General features: G+C 45.7%; 1 long non-coding RNA gene across 1 annotated transcript in view; it reads right to left on the minus strand.

The window, feature by feature from the left end:
* Positions 1–22,200, minus strand: part of LOC140384816 (uncharacterized) — a 1,322,501-nt gene that overhangs the window by 654,275 nt on the left and 646,026 nt on the right. Inside the window, exon 3 of the long non-coding RNA XR_011933146.1 lies at positions 8,069–8,208. This is a non-coding gene — a long non-coding RNA (uncharacterized lncRNA). The remainder of the gene's footprint in view (positions 1–8,068; positions 8,209–22,200) is intronic.

Genomic DNA, 22,200 nt, shown 5'->3' on the forward strand with positions numbered 1-22,200 from the left:
CCTTTCCCTTTGAGGTACTTTCTGATTTCCTCTTCCCAAACGGGACACTGTCCTACACTACTGCTGGTTGCAGCGACCACAAATTCTTCAGGGTTCATGAGGCGTTGCATTGCCTGCATTGCCATCTTTCCTCTCTAAATGCTTCTCTTGAAATTTGGAACAAGGGTTATTCAGGCGATGCTGTAATTACGGGTACGGCTTTCGCTATTTTCCAGAATACAAACTCCCGACAGTTTTGTCGCAACAAAAAAATCTATCAGTGTTACCTTATCGCCCTATTAGTTACGCTTGCATGAACACACTTCCGAATTATGAGGATTGATCAGAACTACTTGAACACTTGTGGTTTTTCTGTTCCCAATTGGATTTCTAATTCATATTTTGGGTTCTCCCGGAGTGGTTAAGCCACTTCTAGATCGAGTCCCACCACAGTCGCCAGTAATATCTTGCTAACTTTTGGTTGGTTCAATTGGCTCTGTTTTATAACCTTTGCTCTAGAGTCGCCAGGTATCTTTATGATACCGCCACGAGGTTCAAGTTCGAGTAATGATCAATAACTCAATACACTAATTAGTAAGATTCAAATCAAAGCACACTTATAGAACATAAGAACATAAGAACTAGGAACAGGAGTAGGCCATCTGGCCCCTCGAGCCTGCTCCGCCATTGAATGAGATCATGGCTGACCTTTGCGGACTCAGCTCCACTCTCCGGCCCGTACACCATATCCCCGAATCCCTTTATTCTTTAGAAAGGTATCTATCTTTTTCTTAAAAACGTTTAAAGAAGGAGCCTCAACTGCTTCACTGGGCAAGGAATTCCAGAGATTCACAATCCTTTGGGTGAAGAAGTTCCTCCTACACTCCGTCCTAAATCTACTTCCCCTTATTTTGAGGCTATGCCCCCTAGTTCTGCTTTCCCCGACCAGTGGAAACAACCTGCCCGCATCTATCCTATCTATTCCCTTCATAATTTTATAAGTTTCAATAAGATTCCCCCTGCATCCTTCTAAACTCCAATGAGTACAGTCCCAGTCTACTCAACCTCTCGTCATAATCTAATCCCCTCAACTCTGGGATCAACCTAGTGAATCTCCTCTGCACTCCCTCCAGTGCCAATATGTCCTTTCTCAGGTAAGGAGACCAAAACTGAACACAAGACTCCAGGTGCGGCCTCACCAACACCCGATACAATTGCAGCATAACCTCCCTAGTCTTGAACTCCATCCCTCTAGCAATGAAAGACAAAACTCGATTAGCCTTCTTAATCACCTGTTGCACCTGCACACCAACCTTTTGCGACTCGTGCGCCAGCACACCCAGGTCCCTCTGCACATCAGCATGTTTTAACATCTTACCGTTTAAATAATAATCCATTCTGCTGTTATTCCTCCAAAAATGGATAGCCTCACACTTGGCAACATTGAATTCCATCTGCCAGACACTAGCCCATTCACCTAACCTATCCAAATCCTTCTGCAGACTTCCGGTATCCTCTGCACTTTTTGCTTTACCACTCATCTTAGTGTCGTCTGCAAACTTTGACACATTGCACTTGGTCCCCAACTCCAAATCGTCTATGTAAATTGTGAACAACTGCGGGCCCAACACTGATCCTTGAGGGACCCCACTAGTTACAGGTTGCCAACCAGAGAAACACCCATTTATCCCCACTCTCTGCTTTCTGTTAGTTAACCAATCCTCTACCCATGCTACCACTTTACCCTCAATGCCATGCATCTTTAGTTTATGCAGCAACCTTTTGTGTGGCACCTTGTCAAAAGCTTCCTGGAAATCCAGATATACCACATCCATTGGCTCCCCGATATCTACTGCACTGGTACGGCCTCAAAAAATTCTACCAAATTAGTCAGACACGACCTACCCTTTGTAAACCCATGCTGCGTCTGCCCAATGGGACAATTTCCCTCCAGGTGCCCCGCTATTTCCTCCTTAATGATAGATTCCAGCATTTTCCCTACAACCGAAGTTAAGCTTACCGGCCTATAATTACCCGCTTTCTGCCGACCTCCTATTTTAAACAGTGGTGTCACGTTTGCTACTTTCCAATCCTCTGGGACCACCCCAGAGTCCAGTGAATTTTGATAAATTATCACTAGTGCGTTTACAATTTCCCTAGCCATCTCTTTTAACACTCTGGGATGCATCCCATCAGGGCCAGGAGACTTGTCTACCTTTAGCCCCATTAGCTTGCCCAATACTGCCTCCTTAGTGATTACAATCATCTCAAGGTCCTCACCTATCATATCTTTATTTCCATCAGTCACTGGCATGTTATTTGTGTCCTCCACTGTGAAGACTGACCCAAAAAACCTGTTCAGCTCCTCAGCCATTTCCCCGTCTCCTATTATTAAATCTCCCTTCTCATCTTCCAAAGGACCTATATTTACCTTAGCCACTCTTTTTTGTCATATATTTGTAGAAGCTTTTACTATCAGCTTTTTATGTTCTGAGCCAGTTTACTTCCATAGTCTACCTTACTCTTCTTTATGGCTTTTTTAGTAGCTTTCTGTTATCCCCTAAAGACTTCCCAGTCCTCTAGTCTCCCACTAATTTTTGCCACTTTGTATGTTTTTTCCTTCAATTTGATACTCTCCCTCACCTCCTTAGATATCCACGGTCGATTTTTCCCCTTTCTACCGTCTTTCTTTTTTTGTCAGTATGAACCTTTTCTGAACACTGTGAGAGATCACTCGGAAGGTTCTCCACTGTTCCTCAACTGCTTCACCATGAAGTCTTTGCTCCCAGTCTACCTTAGCTAGTTCTTCTCTCATCCCATTGTAATCGCCTTTGTTTAAGCACAAAACACTAGTGTTTGATTTTACCTTGTCATCCTCCAACTGTATTTTAAATTCCACCATATTGTGGTCGCTCCTTCCAAGAGGATCCCGAACTATGAGATCATTAATCAATCCTGCCTCATTACACAGGACCAGATCTAGGACCACTTGTTCCCTTGTAGGTTTCATTACATACTATTCCAGGAAATTATCCCGGGCACATTCTATAAACTCCTCCTCAAGGCTGCCTTTACCAACCTGGTTAAACCAATCGATATGCAGATTAAAATCTCCCATGATAACCGCTGTACCATTTCTACATGCATCTGTTATTTCTTTGCTTATTGCCTGCCCGACCATCCTGTTACTATTTGGTGGCCTATAGACTACTCCTATCAGTGACCTTTTCGCCTTACTATTCCTGATTTCCACCCAAATTGATTCAACCTTGTCCATCATAGCACCAATATCATCCCTTACTATTGCCCGGATGCCATCCTTAAACAACAAAGCTACACCACCGCCCTTACCGTCCATTCTACCCTTTTGTATAGTCTGATACCCTTGGATATTTAACTCCCAGTCGTGACCATCTTTTAACCATATTTCAGTAATGGCCACTAAATCATAGTCAATCACGATGATTTGCGCCATCAACTCATTTACCTTATTTTGTATACTACGAGCATTCAGGTAAAGTACACTTATGCTATTTTTTATGTCTTTGTTATTAATCCTAACACCTTGAGCAGTAACTTTTCTCAATTTATTTTTCCTCTTACCCTTCCTAATTTTCCTTGTCTTTGAACCCATATCTCTACATAATAACCTGTCACGTAAACTGCTGCCTTGATCTCCATTAACCATTATACTGTCCATAGCTTTACACTTCCCTTCCCCCCAACTTGATAGTTTAAAGTCCTTGTGACCAACCTATTTATCCTATTCGCTAGAACACTGGTCCCAGAATGGTTCAGGTGAAGACCGTCCCAACGGTACAGGTCCCTCCTGCCCCAGTACTGATGCCAATGCCCCATGAAATGGAATCCCTCTTTCCCGCACCACTCCTTTAGCCACGTGTTAACTTCCCTAATTTTCTCAACCCTATGCCAATTGGCACGTGGCTCGGATAGTAATCCAGAGGTTATAACCCTGGAGGACCTGTTCTTTAATTTAGTCTCTAGTGTTTGATAATCCCCAAACAGGTCCTCTTTCCTAGTCTTACCTATGTTGTTAGTCCCAACGTGGACCACAACAACTGGATCCTCCCCCTCCCTCTCCAAAATCCTTTCAAGTCGATCAGAGATGTCCCTCACCCTGGCACCTGGCAGGCAACATACCATGCGGGACTCTCGATCTGACTTACAAAGGATGCCATCAATCCCCCTAATTATAGAATCCCCTTCAACTACCACTTGTCTTTTTGCTCCCCCCTCTTGAATGGCTTCCTGTACCACGGTGCAGTGGTCAGTCAACGCATCCTCCCTACAGCCCTCTTCCTCATCCACACAGGGAGCAAGTACCTCATACCTGTTGGACAAGGTCAAGGGCTGAGGCTCCTTAACTCCTAAACTCAGGATCCCCCTACCTGCCTCCCTTGCAGTCACACCACTCTGTCCCTGACCACTGTCCAAATTAACAGTACTTATTCTACCGGGTGTGACTGCCTCCTGAAACAAAGTGTCCAGGTAATTTTCCCCCTCCCCGATGTGCCGCAGTGTGTGCAGCTCGGTCTCCAGCTCATCAATTCTGAGCCGAAGTTCCTCGAGCAGCCAACACTTGCTGCAGATGTGGTCACTGACGGTCTCAATGGGATCCACGAGTTCCATCATCATACAGCAACAGCACATCACCTGTCCAGCCATATTCAACTAGTTAATTAATTTTAAAAAAATTTTTAAAAAGTGTTTTATAGAACCTCAAGGATAAACCCGATCACCAACAAAAACACAGCCACTCACCCGAACTCAGTCACTCACCTAAACTCAGATGCACTCTGTTCCAATCAGCACTCCCGTGACTAAAGGCACTCCTGCCACACCTTTTGTGCACTCACCTCTCCCAGCACTTTCTGGGCTCTCTCCTCCCGCGCTTTTTAAATCTCCCGGCTCTCTCCTCCCGCGCTGTTTTTGCTGTCCCAGCTCTCTCTCCGCTCGTGCTGTTTTCGCTGTCCGGGCTCTCTCCTCCCGCGCTTTTTAAATCTCCTGGCTCTCTCCTCCCGCGCTGTTTTCGCTGTCCCGGCTCTCTCTCCGCTCGCGCTGTTTTCGCTGTCTGGGCTCTCTCCTCCTGCGCTTTCAAAATCTCCCGGCTCTCTCCTCCCGCGCTGTTTTCGCTGTCCCGGCTCTCTCTCCGCTCACGTTGTTTTCGCTGTCCGGGCTCTCTCCTCCCACGCTTTTTAAATCTCCTGGCTCTCTACTCCCGCGCTGTTTTCGCTGTCCCGGCTCTCTCTCCGCTTGCGCTGTTTTCGCTGTCCGGGCTCTCTCCTCCCGCACTTTTAAAATCTCCCGGCTCTCTCCTCTCGCGCTGTTTTCGCTGTCCCGGCTCTCTCTCCGCTCATGCTGTTTTCGCTGTCCGGGCTCTCTCCTCCCGCGCTTTTTAAATCTCCCGGCTCTCTCCTCCGGCGCTGTTTTCGCTGTCCCGGCTCTCTCTCCGCTCGCGCTGTTTTCGCTGTCCGGGCTCTCTCCTCCCGCGCTTTTTAAAATCTCCCGGCTCTCTACTCCCGCGCTGTTTTCTCTGTCCGGGCTCTCTCCTCCCGCGCTTTTTAAATCTCCCGGCTCTCTCCTCCTGCGCTGTTTTCGCTGTCCCGGCTCTCTCTCCGCTTGCGCTGTTTTTGCTGTCACTGGTTTCGCTATACACAGTAAATCACTACTCATGCATAAACTCTACTTTCTAGGCTATTTCTATAACTAACAGGCCTATACTTAGCTTCGGACTGGCCCACCCGGTCAGGGGAACAAATGGCCTTTCGTTTGGGTTCTGAAACTGCAGGATTCAAAAGCTGGTATAGACTGGTAGCTAGGAGCGCCTATCTCGTAGCGAGCGTTGACTTGAAACTTACTTCTTTGGAGGCCGTCGGACAGGTCACTGTCAAGGGTTGCTTCACGTTGCTGAGTGACCCTGTCATGAAGGACAATTTGAACTTGGGGGCTTTGCTTTATAGTCCCCAGGGGCTTCCCGCCTTTTGGGGCGGACCTGTACCTGGTTTCAAGTGATTGGACTTCGTTCCAATCGCTTGGTTTGATTTCTCCAATACTGGAGCTGTTCCCTGATCGTTGGGCAGTCTTTAAGTGTCCATTAACCTCTTTTGTGTTGGCTCCTGCTGGCGCCGAGGAGTCTGGCTTGGCTTTGTTTACCTTAAATGTTTCGATTGTTCCCGTGGATCGCTCATTACTATGTAGATGGCTGCTACATTACTATGCAGATGGCTGCTTGTATCGATGCTGTCTGGGTTTTTGCAGAGTCTAATACACAGTAAACTTGCACCTGCTAGTTTTTGCCTGTGTTGGCTGAATTTCCTTTCAGCCTTTGCTGTTCTCCATTTTAAGTCGGGAAGTGGCCAACTCAGGTGGCTACACTAGGCAGCCTAGATGATGGCAGAAAATTGCAAGGAGATATTGACAGACTAAGTGAATAGGCAAAATTGTGGCCATTGTAATTCAAGTAAGCAAGTGTGAGGTTATCAATTTTGGACCAAAAATGGATAAAGCTGAGTACTTTCTAAATGGAGAGAAGTTAAGTACAGTGCATGTCCAAAGAGATTTAGGAGTTCAAGTACATAAATCCTTAAAATGTCACGAACAAATGCAGAAAATATTTTAAAAGGCTAATGGAATGCTAGCCTTTATATCTGGAGGATTGGAGTATAAAGACACAGAAGATATGCTGTAGCTATACAAAACCCTGGTTAGATCCCATTTGGAATACTGCAAACAGTTCTGGGCACCACACCGTAGGAAGGATATTTTGACCTTGGAGGGACTGCAACATAGGTTTACAAAAATGATACCTGGACTACAGGGGTTATGTATGAGGAGAGACTACACAAATTAGGCTTGTTTTCACTAAAATTTAGGCAGTTAAGGGGTGATCTGATCGGAGTATTCAAGATATTAGCAGGGAAAGATCGAGGCAGAAAAAAACCCAAAGTCCTGGTTGATAGCGGGTTGTTCTCGGCACTGCAGGCTCCGAGAAACACCCTGCTATTCGCACCCAAAATGGGACTGTTCTTTTTCCGGAAATCACGCCCAAGATTTACACAGTAAACTCAGATTGTGGAATTCAATCTATTTTTTAAGTTCTATTGGTGATTGGCCATTGGCTTAATTGTAAATGATGCACGTTCATATTCTTTGCATCCGTAGGAAGGGATAGTGACTGCTCATTTTCCAGGCATAGAAACACATTCAGAAACTTTCTGTCGGTTCAGCAGTTCTTGCTGTTCTACTACACTAACACCCACCCATGCAGAAAAGACATTGCAAAGACTTCATAAGGAGTCCAATTCAACATACTCATTCATATCCGATAGTCCAAATTCTGAGTTATTAGGTTAACTAATTCAATATGGGTTCCAGAATTGTAGCTCATAGTCAACAGACTGTGCAGTATTGATCTTTTGCTGCTGTTTAATGTTTATTATTAAAGAAACCCAATTCATTGATGGTAGCCCAAGTCTCATGATTTCATGAGGTGTGTATTCCTCCATCATCAAAAATCTAGAAGAGCACAAGAGTCCTGATAATGTCTCCAGTAAGCAAAACATAGATAAGTAGCGAGGGTGCTCATGGTAGAGCTATGTTGTAGATATTGTGCAAATAAGATCACAGAGAACACCAGTTTATTTAAAGGAATGATCTTGCCGCTGATCACAAGATTAATATGAGGTGTCACCATAAAATTCTTTTCGATATGACATTAAACTGACGTCCCACAATCCTAGTCAATTGAACATTAAAGACACCATAGAATTACTTAGAGGAACCAAGAAGATGCCCGTTTTCTGGCCGCTATGCTCTCCTTAATTTACAGTGGTAAAGTGTGTATTAACTGGTATTTATCCAAACTGTGATTTTTAGCATTGAGCTTGCCAACTTAACAATAGTCTCTTTGGTCCAAAGGTAATTCATTCTGTGAAGCACATTGGATGTTTTATTATTGAATTATTTATTTTATAGTTCTCAACAGTGCCAGGCACTAATCTGTAATGCAGCAATGGCTACTGAGCAGTGTTTCAGCAAATACATGATGTGTGCAAATCCATTCACTCACCTGGTGCCAACTTCTTTAGTCAATATCAGGATCCACAGTTCCACTTTGATCTGGGTGTCAGATAAACAGCAGGCCTTTGGTTTGATTGGTGTGTTTTTGATTTATTTCCCAAGGTACAAGGATCCATGGAATTCACAATTCTAAAAAATGAGAAAAGTTGAATAATAATAATAAAATCTTTATTAGTGTCACAAGTAGGCTTACATTAATACTGCAATGAAGTTACTGTGAAAATCCCCTAGACACCATGCTATGGCGCCTGTTGGGGTTCACTAGGGAGAATTCAGAATGTCCAATTCACCAAGCAAGCACGTCTTTCAGGATTTGTGAGAGGAAACCAGAGCACCTGGAGGAAACCCATGCAGACACGGGGAGAACATGCAGACTCCGCACAGATAGTGACCCAAGCTGGGAATCGAACCCAGGACTCTGGTGCTGTGAAGCAACAGTTCTAACCACTGTGCTACCTTGCCGCCCCATGACACCCCAGCAGCAATAAAATGGCCACTACATATAATTATGAGTAGAGGAATTAAAACAAAGAAAATGTGTCTTTATCTTTTTGTTTTCATTATGAAACTTATAATAATGCAGAGAATATTTTCCTCTCATCTAAGTTACTGCAGATAGCAGTAATACATCTAGCACACTAATAATGGGTGTGATCTTCCCAAAAGGGAACAAAGTCCCGAGCGAGCGTGTTTAGCCGCTTGTTTCCTGACACTCGCAGTGCCGACAAACACATGGCTAATCATCACGACCTGCTTTGAATAAGGGGCCTAAACAGGAATTCTAGCTTGGCTAGAATTTTATAATCCACATTCAACAGTGAAATGGGGCGCCAATTTCGAATTTCTTCCCTTTCCCCCTTCTGCTTGTAGATGAGGGTGATGATGCCTTTCCTCATGGATTCTGGCATGCTGCCATCCAGAAGCATACTCTCGTACACTTCCAGCAGGTCTGGGCCCATCCAGTCCCACAGAGCCGAATACAACTCAACCGGTAGGCCATCGCTTCCGGGAGTTTTACTCGTCTCAAAGGACCTGACGGCCTTTGTCAGCTCTTGCAGAGTTAGTGGTTTGTCCAGGTTTTCCCGCTCGCTGTTGCCTAAGACCTCTGTGATAGACGACAGGAAGGTCTGAGAAACAGTGTTATCTGTTGGCTTCAGATCATACAGTCCGGCATAAAAGGATTTGCTGATCCTCAGGATGTCAGACTGCGATGACTTTACAGAGCCATCTTCTTCCTTCAGGCTGCTGATCACAGAGGTCTCTGTGCACCTTTTGGAAGAAATAGTGTGAGCACTTTTTATTGTAGCCACATAAAATGGCCAACTCCCGATTCAAAATGGCGAACGGCAAAGGCTGATGGGAAAGTCAGCCAACAAGACAAAAATGAGCAGCTGCAGGTTGGCTGTGTATTTACCTCTGGAAAGGCCAGACACTATCGATACCAGCAACCATCAGCATAACAAAACAACAGCCATCTGCATACTAATGAGCAATCCCTGGGAACAATAAGCAACATTTAGACACGCAAAGCAAAACCAGACTCTTCGGCGCCAGCAGGAGCCTACACAAAAGGAGGAGAACGTGCACCTCAAGACCGCTCATCTATCAGGGAACCGCTCCAGCATTGGAGAAAATCGAACCAAGTAATTGGGACAAAGTCCAATCACTTGGGACCAGGTACAGGGGCCACCCCGAAAGGTGGGAAGCCCCTGGGGACAATAAGAATTGACCCAAAGTTCAAATCGCTCTCTTCTCTTCCTCTCCACCTCTTCGTGCTCTTCGTCCTGCCCGGGTCACCCAGCAACAACGAACCAACATTGACCGTGACCGGAGCAGTGAAGATCGAATCGTAAGTTTAATTCACCGCTCGCTACGAGATAGGCGCTCCTAGCTACCAATCTGTACCAACTTCGAATCCCGCAGGCTCAGAACCCGAACGAAAGGCCATTTGTTTCCCTGACCTGGTGGGCCAGTTCCAAGTTAAGCATAGGCCTGTCAGTTGTAGAAGTAGCTTAGACGTAGAAATTATGCATGAGTAGCGATTACTGTGTATAATAAATGTGCTTTGATTTAAACCTTACTAATCGGTGTATTGGATTATTGATCATTACTCAGACTTGAACCACGTGGCGGTATCATAAAGATACCTGGCGACTCAAGAGCAAAGGTAATAAAAACAGAGCAATTGAACTAAGGCAAAGTTAGCAACATCATCCTGCTCCACGGAGCGGACTCTGGAACGGAAAATAACCTTGGAGGCCTCCGAGGTGTAGAGCGAGGCTTGCTGGCTCTTCACCTCTTGGAGATCCTCCTTGACATCAACCCCCATCGACTGCAGCTGGAGCAAATTTTGCATACATTTCTGGAGCCTGGACATGGCCCCTCATCTCTCTCTCACCTTTTGAATGCCTTTGAGGATGAAAAATCTTTTGATGTTCCTCTTGATTGCTTCCCACCAGAGATGTGGAGATTCAAAGAGGGGTTTCACGGTTCTCCAACCTTTGTAATCCCTTTTAAGTTCCTCGAGGTTCTCTGGAGTCAACAGTTTTACATTCATCTTCCATGTCCCCCTGCCCGCCCCCTGGTCTTCCTGCAGGTGGCAGTCGGCCAGTAGGAGGCAGTGGTCAGAGAAGAACACCGGCTTAACGACGGTGGACCTGACCTTGAAAGCACGGGACACAAAGAAGAAATCTATCCTAGAGCGGACGGATCCGTCTGTCCGTGACCATGTGTATCTACGCTGCGCTCCTTCTGCAGGGTTGCTGAAGACGTCGAGCAGCTTGGCGTCTTTTACCGTTCCCATCAGGAGCCTGGACGCAGTGTCTAGTTTGCTGTTGGCTCTGCTGGATCGTCCAGCCTCATCGATGATGCAGTTGAAGTCACCCCCCAGAATGACAGGCTTGGAGGTGGCCAACAGCAGCGGGAGTTGCTGAAGGATTGGCAGCCGCGGACTCCTTACGGCCGGGGCATACACGTTAATGAGTCTGAGAGAGACGTTTTTGTATTTAACGTCTGCTACAAGGAGGCGTCCACCCACTACCTCCTTAACGTTGGAGATGGTGAAGTTGCTTCCCCGCAGCAGAATACCCAGGCCGGACGCACAACAGTCGTTTCCCCCTGACCAGATGGATGGCCTGTGGGACCACCAGCTCGACCAGCGCCTGTAGTTGCTGAGGTGAGGAATTCCACACTCCTGCAGGAACAGTATGTCGGCTTTCACGTTTGCTAAGTAGCCTAGTGTAGCTACGCACTGCAAAGTATCTTTAATGCTTCACACAATTATAGATGCAATTTTAAACCCCATTTTAAAAAGGTAGAATTACTAGTCTCAGAGTCCAGAGTCTATGCAGTTGGGTGTTCCAGCTGTTGAATGTTCCCTAGCATGACTGTGGTGCTCGCAAACTGTTGCACAGTCGCAGGGCTGAACAGCACTTGCCTGAGGTCTCTAAGGCGAAGGGGATGAATCTAAAAGCCTCAGGTACTTTGGGAATCTGCACATTAGAGTGAGACTAACTGTCTCGCTCGAATATGCAGATTTGCCAAAAAGTGATCCCGCCCACAATGGGCAGGATTTACATCACAACATCCCGCAAGATTGCGTTGGATATCGTGAGGCGGCTGGGTAGATCCCAGGGGCGGGGTCTTCTGGCTTTTATCGGCCACACTGTGCCATGGTGAGTTGTTTTTCGGACGCAGCATGGCCATTGGATCAGCCCACAGATTCTTTTTAAAAAAATATATTTATTAAAGTTTTTTAACACAATTTTTCTCCCTTACAAAACAATAACCCACCCCCCTCGTAACAAAAAAAAACGAGAAATCGCGCAGAGCAAGATATATACATGGCAAAATTATATATTTACACAGCTTTGTACACTGGCCTTCACCCGTACGTGTCAGTTTCCCCAACCCTTCATGTTATCTCTTGCTCATCCACCCTCCCAGGCAGTCCCCCCTTTCCCCCCCCCCCTCCCCCCCCCCCCCCTCCCAGGACGTCCCCTCCACCCCGCCCCCCCAAGGTTGCTGCTGCTGCTGACCAACCTTCCTCTAACGCTCCGCGAGATAGTCTAGGAACGGTTGCCACCGCCTGTAGAACCCCTGCGCAGACCCTCTCAAGGCGAACTTAATCCTCTCCAACTTTATGAACCCAGCCATATCATTTATCCAGGCCTCCAGGCTGGGGGGCTTCACCTCCTTCCACATTAGCAAGATCCTTCGCCGGGCAACTAGGGACGCAAAGGCCAGAATGCCGGCCTCTTTCGCCTCCTGCACTCCCGGTTCATCCAGTACTCCAAATATTGCTAGCCCCCAGCTTGGCTTGACCCAGACTTTCACCACCTGAGATATTGCTCCCGCCACTCCTCTCCAGAACCCCTCCAGTGCCGGGCATGACCAAAACATATGGACATGGTTCGCCGGGCTCCCTGAGCACCTTCCACATCTGTCCTCTACCCCAAAGAACCTACTCAACCTCACCCCCGTCAAGTGCGCTCTGTGGACCACCTTAAATTGTATCAGGCTGAGCCTGGCACACTAGGAGGAGGAATTAACCCTACCTAGGGCATCAGCCCACAAACCTTCCTCGATCTCCTCCCCCAGCTCCTCCTCCCAATTACCCTTCAACTCTTCTACCAGCGCTTCCCCCTCTTCTTTCAACTCCTGGTGTATTTCCGACACCTTGCCCTCCCCGACCCATACACCTGAGATCACCCTATCTTGAACTTGTTGTGCCGGGAGCAACGGGAATTCCCTCACCTGTCACCTCACAAAAGCCCTCACCTGCATATATCTAAAGGCATTTCACGGGGGTAACTCAAACTTCTCCTCCAGTGCCCCTAGGCTCGCAAACGTCCCGTCGATGAACAGGTCCCCCATTCTTCCAATCCCCGCCCGATGCCAGCTCTGGAACCCCCTGTCCATCTTCCCCGGGACAAACCGGTGGTTACCCCTGATCGGGGACCACACCGATGCTCCCACTGCACCCCGGTGCCGTCTCCACTGGCCCCAGATCCTTAGCGTGGCCGCCACCACCGGGCTCGTGGTATACTTTGTCGGTGAGAGCGGCAGCGATGCCGTCACCTACGCCCCCAGGCTCGTTCCTTTACAGGACGCCATCTCCATCCTCTTCCATGCTGCCCCCTCTCCCTCCATAACCCACTTGCGGATCATTGCCACATTTGCCGCCCAGTAGTAGCTCCCCAGGTTTGGCAGCGCCAACCCTCCTCGGTCCCTACTGCGTTCCAGGAACCCTCTCCTTACTCTCGGGGTCTTCAGCCCACAGATTCTTAATGCCAAGGCCCATCTAACCTGAAATAGTATTGAGCTCACTAACCATATTTTTCTTTACTGCAACAAACAAATATTTTTTTTAACTGGTACATTAATTAAATGCAGTAAGAATATCTTTGTTACTTTACTTCTAAAGGCCGTGAAATGATAAATATATGTGCTCAATAAATATTTTAAATTAAGTAACGAATCTCAGTTATTCAGAAAAATGACATTCCTAACCTCTCTCCATCTGCAGCCTGTTAATGATAATATATGGTGAGGACCCTTGCACATGCTCTCGATAATTATTCAGGATTTTAAAAATGGCAACCAAAATCCCTTGGGAGAATAATTTGGCCCTGGGTACTTCAGGTTGAAGATTCACAGCTTGCTGATTTACATAGTGCATTCATCATGGTGAGTAATAAATCATCTGTCGCGAACCTCAGGTTAATAATTCTTTGAATTAACATTATAGCAAGTTGAACATTCTTCCTGTATAAAGTGATTTTCCCAATTTTTCATATAAGTAGTGTAGAATCTGCTAAAGTAGCAGACATGGATCAGCCAGGAAGAAAACAAAAATTCTATTTATTCACAATATTATACTCTCCACTCCCCGTGGGGCCATCTCCCCCACCTGCTCCAAGGCCGGGAGTTTTATACTAGAGAGCTTAAGGTGGAAACCACACCCCATCATTACCAGGGGAACTCATATTCAGAGGCGGTCAACGTGAATCTAATTGTCCTTATCTTATGACTCCCTGAGGGTTATAAATTCCCTTCCTCCACAAGTATCAGAGATAGGTCCACATCCATGTCTACAGCCGGGACTACTGGCTCTTTAGGCGTCATAGCCCAGGAACGGCCATCGAGGGCTGAACATTTAGCGGACAGTGACCTGTACCGGACTGGGGAGTGTCACCTTCACATGGAGCAACTCGGAGTGGTCGCTGCAGCCATGTATTTGTTCCCCATTGAAAATTGGTCTGTTTCTGACTGTAAGGGACCTACATTTATCTTCACCAATCTTTTTCTCTTCACATGCCTATAGAAACTTTAACAGTCAGTTTTTTTGTGTTCCTCGCACCTTACTCTTAATCAATCTTTTGATCATCCTTTGCTGAATTTGAAATTGCTTCCCATCCTCAGATCTGTTTTATTTCCTGGGCAGTTTGTATGCCTCTTCCTTGGATCAAATACTATTTCTAATTTCCCTTGGAAGCCAGGGTTTAGCCACCCTTCCCGTTTTACTTTTGCGCCAGACAGGAATTAACAATTGTTGCAGTTCAGCCATGCGCTATTTGAATGTTTGCCATTGTCTAACCACCTTCATCCCTATAAGTAATGTTCCCAATCTCTCGCAGCTAACTCGCACCTCATACCACCTGTAAGATTTTGAGAATTCTACCAATTTTTAGAATCTTTAATATCTATGGATTTTATTCTGTAACCACATTTTAAAATTAAGAGGTCCATTTTGACTTGTTGTCAAGATAGCTGTAGAAACAGGAATAACAGATGTTTATTGAGAAACAAACATGATATATTTACTGTGACATAGTTCAGTTGAGTTGAGCTGAAGCTGTCTTAATGGCCAAAATACAATTAGGTGTTCGTTCATAAATCATTTTGAAGGAATAGTTAAAGCAGCCTCAACTTCGGATGACACCTTATGTTAAACAAACCATGCATTGCTTTAATGGATCATTCCATTAGAAAGTGCAATTTCTGCATAGTGACCCAAGCTGGGAATCGAACCTGGGACTCTGGAGCTGTGAAGCAATGGTGCTAACCACTGTGCCCCCCTGAATGTACTTGTGAATGGTGAAGTATAAATTAAGAGCTTGTTGGACTTCAGAAGAAGTTGAACTCCCCGTCGTTCAATCACGTTGTGGAATTGAACAAACAAATGAGAGATAAAATAGTTCGTTCAAATATTAGTTACAATAATGTAGATGTGAGCCAGTCTGATAGTAGTGAGTTCACAAACAAAGGACAAAGGGATTCAGAAAGCATGGCAAGGAGGGGGAAAAGGATGCTGGGTAACAAGAGGCCCAGGGTTAAGGAATGCGAAGTGAGACAATCAGGATATATGGCCAGGTCAGGAGGTGTATAGGATGACCTATGGGAATCTTGTATGTGAAACTTGATGCCATTTGAATGAGATTTGTAAAGATTTCTTTGTCTCCGATAGCACTCGGTTCTGGAGCTCCAGGGGACCGCTTGTGTGTTCTGAATCTCTGTGGAGCGAGTCAGCCTTGCAAGTTGGTTAAAAATAAATAATACTATACCTATAAATCCATCTCGAGTTTTATTGAGGCCAGACTGAAGGGGTAAAGAATTCAATATTGTCATTTGGTGCCAAAACTGGGGATTTCTCCAGACGGTCACCGGCCAGCTGCGAAATCAGAATTAGACTGAGGTTGGACAAGGAAAGTGGAAATGGGCCCACAATATGTGTAGCTGGAAAATGACCACATTCATTTTCCCCTCTTCTGGATTGGATTGGATTGGATTGGATTTGTTTATTGTCTCGTGTACCGAGGTACAGTGAAAAGTATTTTTCTGCGAGCAGCTCAACAGATCATTAAGTACATGAGAAGAAAAGGGAATAAAAGAAAATACATAATAGGGCAACACAACATATACAATGTAACTACAAACAACAAACTCTCATGGTCTGATTGGTCTGGCCACTCGCGGTTGGTACGGAAAGATCGTCTCGACAAAATCAAACGTCGGTCTGGGGATTCGAACATTAAAAATTCATTCGATGTAGGTGCGACTGAGGGTTAAAAATAAAACTGATGGGATAGCATAAGATTGATAGTTCAGTTTTGAGTTGATTGTGGAATTGATGGGACGTCGGAAAGACGGTTCAGTTCCACGTGTGTTTTGGAATTGATGGGACGTCGGAAAGACGGTTCAGTTCCATGTGTGTTTTGGAAAATATAGTTGATTAAGCTAAAATTGGACTGTAGTGGCGAACAACGCAGTCTTGAGGACTAGTTCGAGATTATGGGGAATTGCTTGTATAACACGTATGATCCAAGCAGTTCAAGGCAAATATTATGTGATATTTATCCAGATAAAGCGACAGATTTTAGAAAAATGTCAGCAACTTTAAGGAAGAAATTGGGTGACGAATGGCCACTAGGGAGCACTAAAGATCTGGACATCATTAAGAAAATTCAGGGTGAAATCTGGAAAAGTATGAAAGCAAAAGAGTTAATTGGACTATGGAGACAATATTGTCAAGAGGAGAGGGATAAGATCATGTTATCAAGTTGGCAAGAAAATGCCCTTAAAATGGGGATTCCAATTAGTGAAGGGGGGAACCAGAAAACTCTGGAGATCTTAAAAAAAGAGTGTGCATTCAAAAAACGCGCAAGTAAAGAGAGGGAGACACCTAGCAGGGCAGACACGAATAAATAAATGGGCTACGTAGTTCAATGGCTGGCCTTGCATTGACAGAGGCAGTTGATGACCTAGAGAATTGGACCATGTCGGGTAGAGTCCCGACTGCACCAGTTGCATTGTCTGCACTAATTCCAGAACCACCAGGGTATCATATTTTATATCCAGTCACTGCTCCCCAGATTCAAATCATGCCAGTCTCTCCAGTCCCTTCAGTTGACACTTTGAGTCCTATGTCTGCACCTTCACCGTCTGTGAGAGAAGGGGAGCTCTGTTCCACAAGCCCAGTTAGCTCTAGGACCCGATCGCGGACAATGAGAGAGGGGCCTGATCCTATCCAGAAACAATTACGCATACCACCTAGATCCCTTAAGACCGATATGGTGGGACAGAAAAGTATGAGAACAAAGAAAGAGGGTGGGAATAGTTCTGAGGAGCCGGAGCTCCCCCTATCGGAAGGGAAGGACATTGAAGTCTTTGAAGAGCCAGAGGAATACGCTAAAGCGCCTCCTAGTGAGACTCTGAGACAGTTGTCGATTAGGAAAATACCCAACCCTGATGCTGCAACAGCAGCAGCCCAGCCCACGATAGACATTTATTTCCCATGGAGACCCAGTGAGATGATGGCTATTCTGGCTGCAATCCCAGACAGGAAGAAATCTCCTGCTGCTTTCGTGGACTATCTGAGAACTACCATCTCAGTTTATCAAGCTGATTCTAGGGACCTCTGGGACCTCGTCCAGCAGCTTTTAACCCCAGCAGAGTACCGCAGTCATCTCAACCACTTGAATTATGCTAGCCACGCCGCACTTCAGCAAGCCCATGCTTTGGACGATGATAGATGGGCACAAATCCTGAATGCGTTGAATGCCACATTTCAAAAGCCCATAAACATCTCTGCTATCTTAGACCTCAAACCTAAAAAGACTGAGGAGCCAGAGGAATTTCTGGAACGTTTTAATGAAATCTACCGTGGGCAGTCAGGCGACTTGCTGTACCAAAATGGTCAGAATTCCCCTCAATATTGTGCGATGTTAATGCATTGCCTACCACCTTCCGTGGCTACTGCCGTGAAATGTAATAACATGAATTGGACAGAGAACGACCCTTCCCAGATGGCCGGGCAGTCAGATTTTATTGGAAGGAGCGTTTAGGCCAGGAAGGAGGCTCAGTTACAAAGATTAAGACTGAGTATTTAATGGAAAAGGATGATCTGAGATCCCAACCAGCGGCAGATACAGTGGCTTACCAGCTGGAACCCCAATATTGTGATCTTGGGTGGGTGGATCAACACGGGGGAGGATATCAAACCCACCCAAATGGACCCTCAGCCCCTCTTTATGGCCCACCGTAGGCACCAACATCTCTACAACTGCCGCCCCCTCTGAGGGGCCATTGGTCTACTGGGAAAAGAGGATGGGGCAGATATAGAGGGAACAATGCATGTTTTAATTGTGGACGTACAGATCACTGGCATCAGGAATGCCCCTTTAAAAGACGGGCAGCAGAAGGAGACTACCCGACCCAAAGGAGGGGGTACCCACCAAGGGGAGGACAGACGAGGTACACTGACTTCTCCCAGGCAAACCCTTTCCCAACACAAGATTGACTAGCTAATTTAGTCATAAGGACTCTCCAATCGGACAGGGAACCTATTATGTCTCTGCAGATAGGAGGTCAACATTACCCATTTATAATCGACACTGGAGCAGCCATGTCTTCGGTGCAATCAGAACTTCGACTACCACTATCCGACCACACCCAGCATTTGTCGGGGTTCCAAGGACAGGCAAGCGAGTATCCTATTTCTGAACCTGTGACAGTCACTTATGAGAACAAGTCTACAGATCATCAGTTTGTGGTGACTACTGGATTGGACTGTAACTTGTTGGCCCGAGATTTACTGTGTATCTTCCAGCTACAGCTAGAGTGCGGAGACGAAGCGGTAACGGTTCAATCATGGAGGATGAGACAACAGTGCTATATTTCTATCACACCCCAGTGGTGGACGTTAGACATTGAACATTCACTGCACCATGTTACCCTGGCCTATGACAGAACCGGACAGAACAGGGAGTTGGAGGACAAATACCGGCCGTTAATTGGGACCGAATGGCCAGTCAAGATTACAACCACAGTCACGGGAAAAGAAGGTACAGCCGATTTTGTAACTATACCACCACATTTATGGCCACAGTCAGCTTCTGTAGGCCCTCATATTACACGTCAGGTCCACGATCAGTACCATACCAAGGATCTGGGGCCTATGTTAAGGAGGGCAGTGGATCATTCGGACGCAACAGAGTACGCACGTCAGATCGCCGGGTAAATATTTATACTGACTCACAATACGCCTTCGGGGTAGTTCAAGACTTCGGACAGCTCTGGAAGAATAGGGGATTCCTTACCTCGGCCGGCACGGAAATATCCCACCGGGGTTTAGTTAATGACCTACTGCAGGCCCTCCTTATGCGCGTGCAGATTTCCGTCATTAAATGCGCTGCCCATACAAACGGTAAGACACCAGTTGATGTTGGTAATGAACAAGCAGATTGTGCAGCGCGGACAGCCGCGCAAATTCAGCAAGTGATGGTGCCTAAAATGTTCAGTCAGACTAAACGTTCTGCAATAAATAGGTCTGCCTCTGACACGCCAATGCCAACCATCCAAGACGTCATAAGGTTACAGGAGGACGCTCCTGAGAGTGATAAACAATTGTAGAAACGGTTAGGTTGTACATATGATTCTGTTTCCTCTTTATGGACCACGCCAGCACATCAGACTTGTATGTCTGATGTACTGGCTTTGTGGGTCATCGAATGTGTACACTTTTCAACTCATTGTGGGGCTCGAGGGACTAGTGATTTGTTGCTGGACACTTGGTGGCACCCTAAAATGCAGGGGCTGGCCCAGAGTATCAGTAATCGGTGTTTCATTTGTCAGCACTATAACACCGGCAAAGGTATCCCTTGTGGTATGGGGCAAACCCCGTTGCCCAGTGGTCCCTTTGAGACACTCCAAATGGATTACACTGAGTTGGAAAGGTATCAATGTTATAAATATGTTTTGGTCATTGTGGATGTGTTCATAAGAACATAAGAACTAGGAGCAGGAGTAGGCCATCTGGCCCCTCGAGCCTGCTCCACCATTCAATGAGATCATGGCTGATCTTTTGTGGACTCAGCTCCACTTTCCGGCCCGAACACCATAACCCTTAATCCCTTTATTCTTCAAAAAACTATCTATCTTTATCTTAAAAACATTTAATGAAGGAGCCTCTACTGCTTCACTGGGCAAGGAATTCCATAGATTCACAACCCTTTGGGTGAAGACGTTCCTCCTAAACTCAGTCCTAAATCTACTTCCCCTTATTTTGAGGCTGTGCCCCCTAGTTCTGCTTTCACCCGCCAGTGGAAACAACCTGCCCGCATCTATCTTATCTATTCCCTTCATAATCTTATATGTTTCTATAAGATCCCCCTTCATCCATCTAAATTCCAACGAGTACAGTCCCAGTCTACTCAACCTCTCCTCGTAATCCAACCCCTTCAGCTCTGGGATTAACCTAGTGAATCTCCTCTGCACACCCTCCAGTGCCAGTACGTCCTTTCTCAAGTAAGGAGACCAAAACTGAACACAATACTCCAGGTGTGGCCTCACTAACACCTTATACAATTGCAGCATAACCTCCCTAGTCTTAAACTCCATCCCTTTAGCAATGAAGGACAAAATTCCATTTGCCTTCTTAATCACCTGTTGCACCTGTAAACTTTTTGCGACTCATGCACTAGCACACCCAGGTCTCTCTGCACAGCAGCATGTTTTAATATTTTATCATTTAAATAATAATCCCTTTTGCTGTTATTCCTACCAAAATGGATAATCTCACATTTGTCAACATTGTATTCCATCTGCCAGACCCTCGCCCATTCACTAAGCCTATCCAAATCCCTCTGCAGACTTCCAGTATCCTCTGCACTTTTTGCTTTACCACTTATCTTAGTGTCGTCTGCAAACTTGGACACATTGCCCTTGGTCCCCAACTCCAAATCATCTCTGTAAATTGTGAACAGTTGTGGGCCCAACACTGATCCCTGAGGGACCCCACTAGCTACTGATTGCCAACCAGAGAAACACCCATTAATCCCCACTCTTTGCTTTCTATTAATTAACCAATCCTCTATCCATGCTACTACTTTCTCCTTAATGCCATGCATCTTTATCTTATGCAGTAACCTTTTGTGTGGCACCTTGTCAAAGGCTTTCTGGAAATCCAGATATACCACATCCATTGGCTCTCCGTTATCTACCGCACTGTTTATGTCCTCCAAAAATTCCACTAAATTAGTGAGGCACGACCTGCTCTTTATGAACCCATGCTGCGTCTGCCCAATGGGACAATTTCCATCCAGATGCCTCGCTATTTCTTCCTTGATGATAGATTCCAGCATCTTCCCTACTACTGAGGTTCAGCTCACTGGCCTATAATTACCCGCTTTCTGCCTACCTCCTTTTTTAAACAGTGGTGTCACGTTTGCTAATTTCCAATCCGCCGGGACCACCCCAGAGTCTAGTGAATTTTGGTAAATTATCACTAGTGCATTTGCAATTTCCCTAGCCATCTCTTTTAGCACTCTGGGATGCATTCCATCAGGTCCAGGAGACTTGTCTACCTTTAGCCCCATTAGCTTACCCATCACCTCCTCCTTGGTGATAAGAATCCTCTCAAGGTCCTCATCTGTCATAGCCTCATTTCCATCAGTCACTGGCATGTTATTTGTGTCTTCCACTGTGAAGACCGACCCAAAAAACCTGTTCAGTTCCTCAGCCATTTCCTCATCTCCCATTATTAAATCTCCCTTTTCATCCTCTGAAGGACCAATATTTACCTTAGGCACTCTTTTCTGTTTTATATATTTGTAGAGACTTTTACTATCTGTTTTTATATTCTGAGCAAGTTTACTCTCATAATCTATCTTACTCTTCTTTATAGATCTTTTAGTAGCTTTCTGTTGCCCCCTAAAGATTTCCCAGTCCTCTAGTCTCCCACTGATCTTTGCTACTTTGTATGTTTTTTCCTTCAATTTGATACTCTCCCTTATTTCTTTCGATATCCACGGTCGATTTCCCCTCTTTTTACCATCCTTCCTTTTTGTTGGTGTAAACCTTTGCTGAGCACTGTGAAAAATTGCTTGGAAGGTTCTCCACTGTTTCACCATAAAGTCTTTGCTCCCAGTCTACCTTAGCTAGTTCTTCTCTCATCACATTGTAATCTCCTTTGTTTAAGCACAAAACACTAGTGCTTGATTTTACCTTCTCACCCTCCATCTGTATTTTAAATTCCACCATATTGTGATCGCTCCTTCCGAGAGGATCCCTAACTATGAGATTCTGAATCAATCCTGTCTCATTACACAGGACCAGATCTAG

This window comes from Scyliorhinus torazame, chromosome 10, assembly GCF_047496885.1.
Source record: "Scyliorhinus torazame isolate Kashiwa2021f chromosome 10, sScyTor2.1, whole genome shotgun sequence".
NCBI classification, from domain to species: domain Eukaryota; kingdom Metazoa; phylum Chordata; class Chondrichthyes; order Carcharhiniformes; family Scyliorhinidae; genus Scyliorhinus; species Scyliorhinus torazame.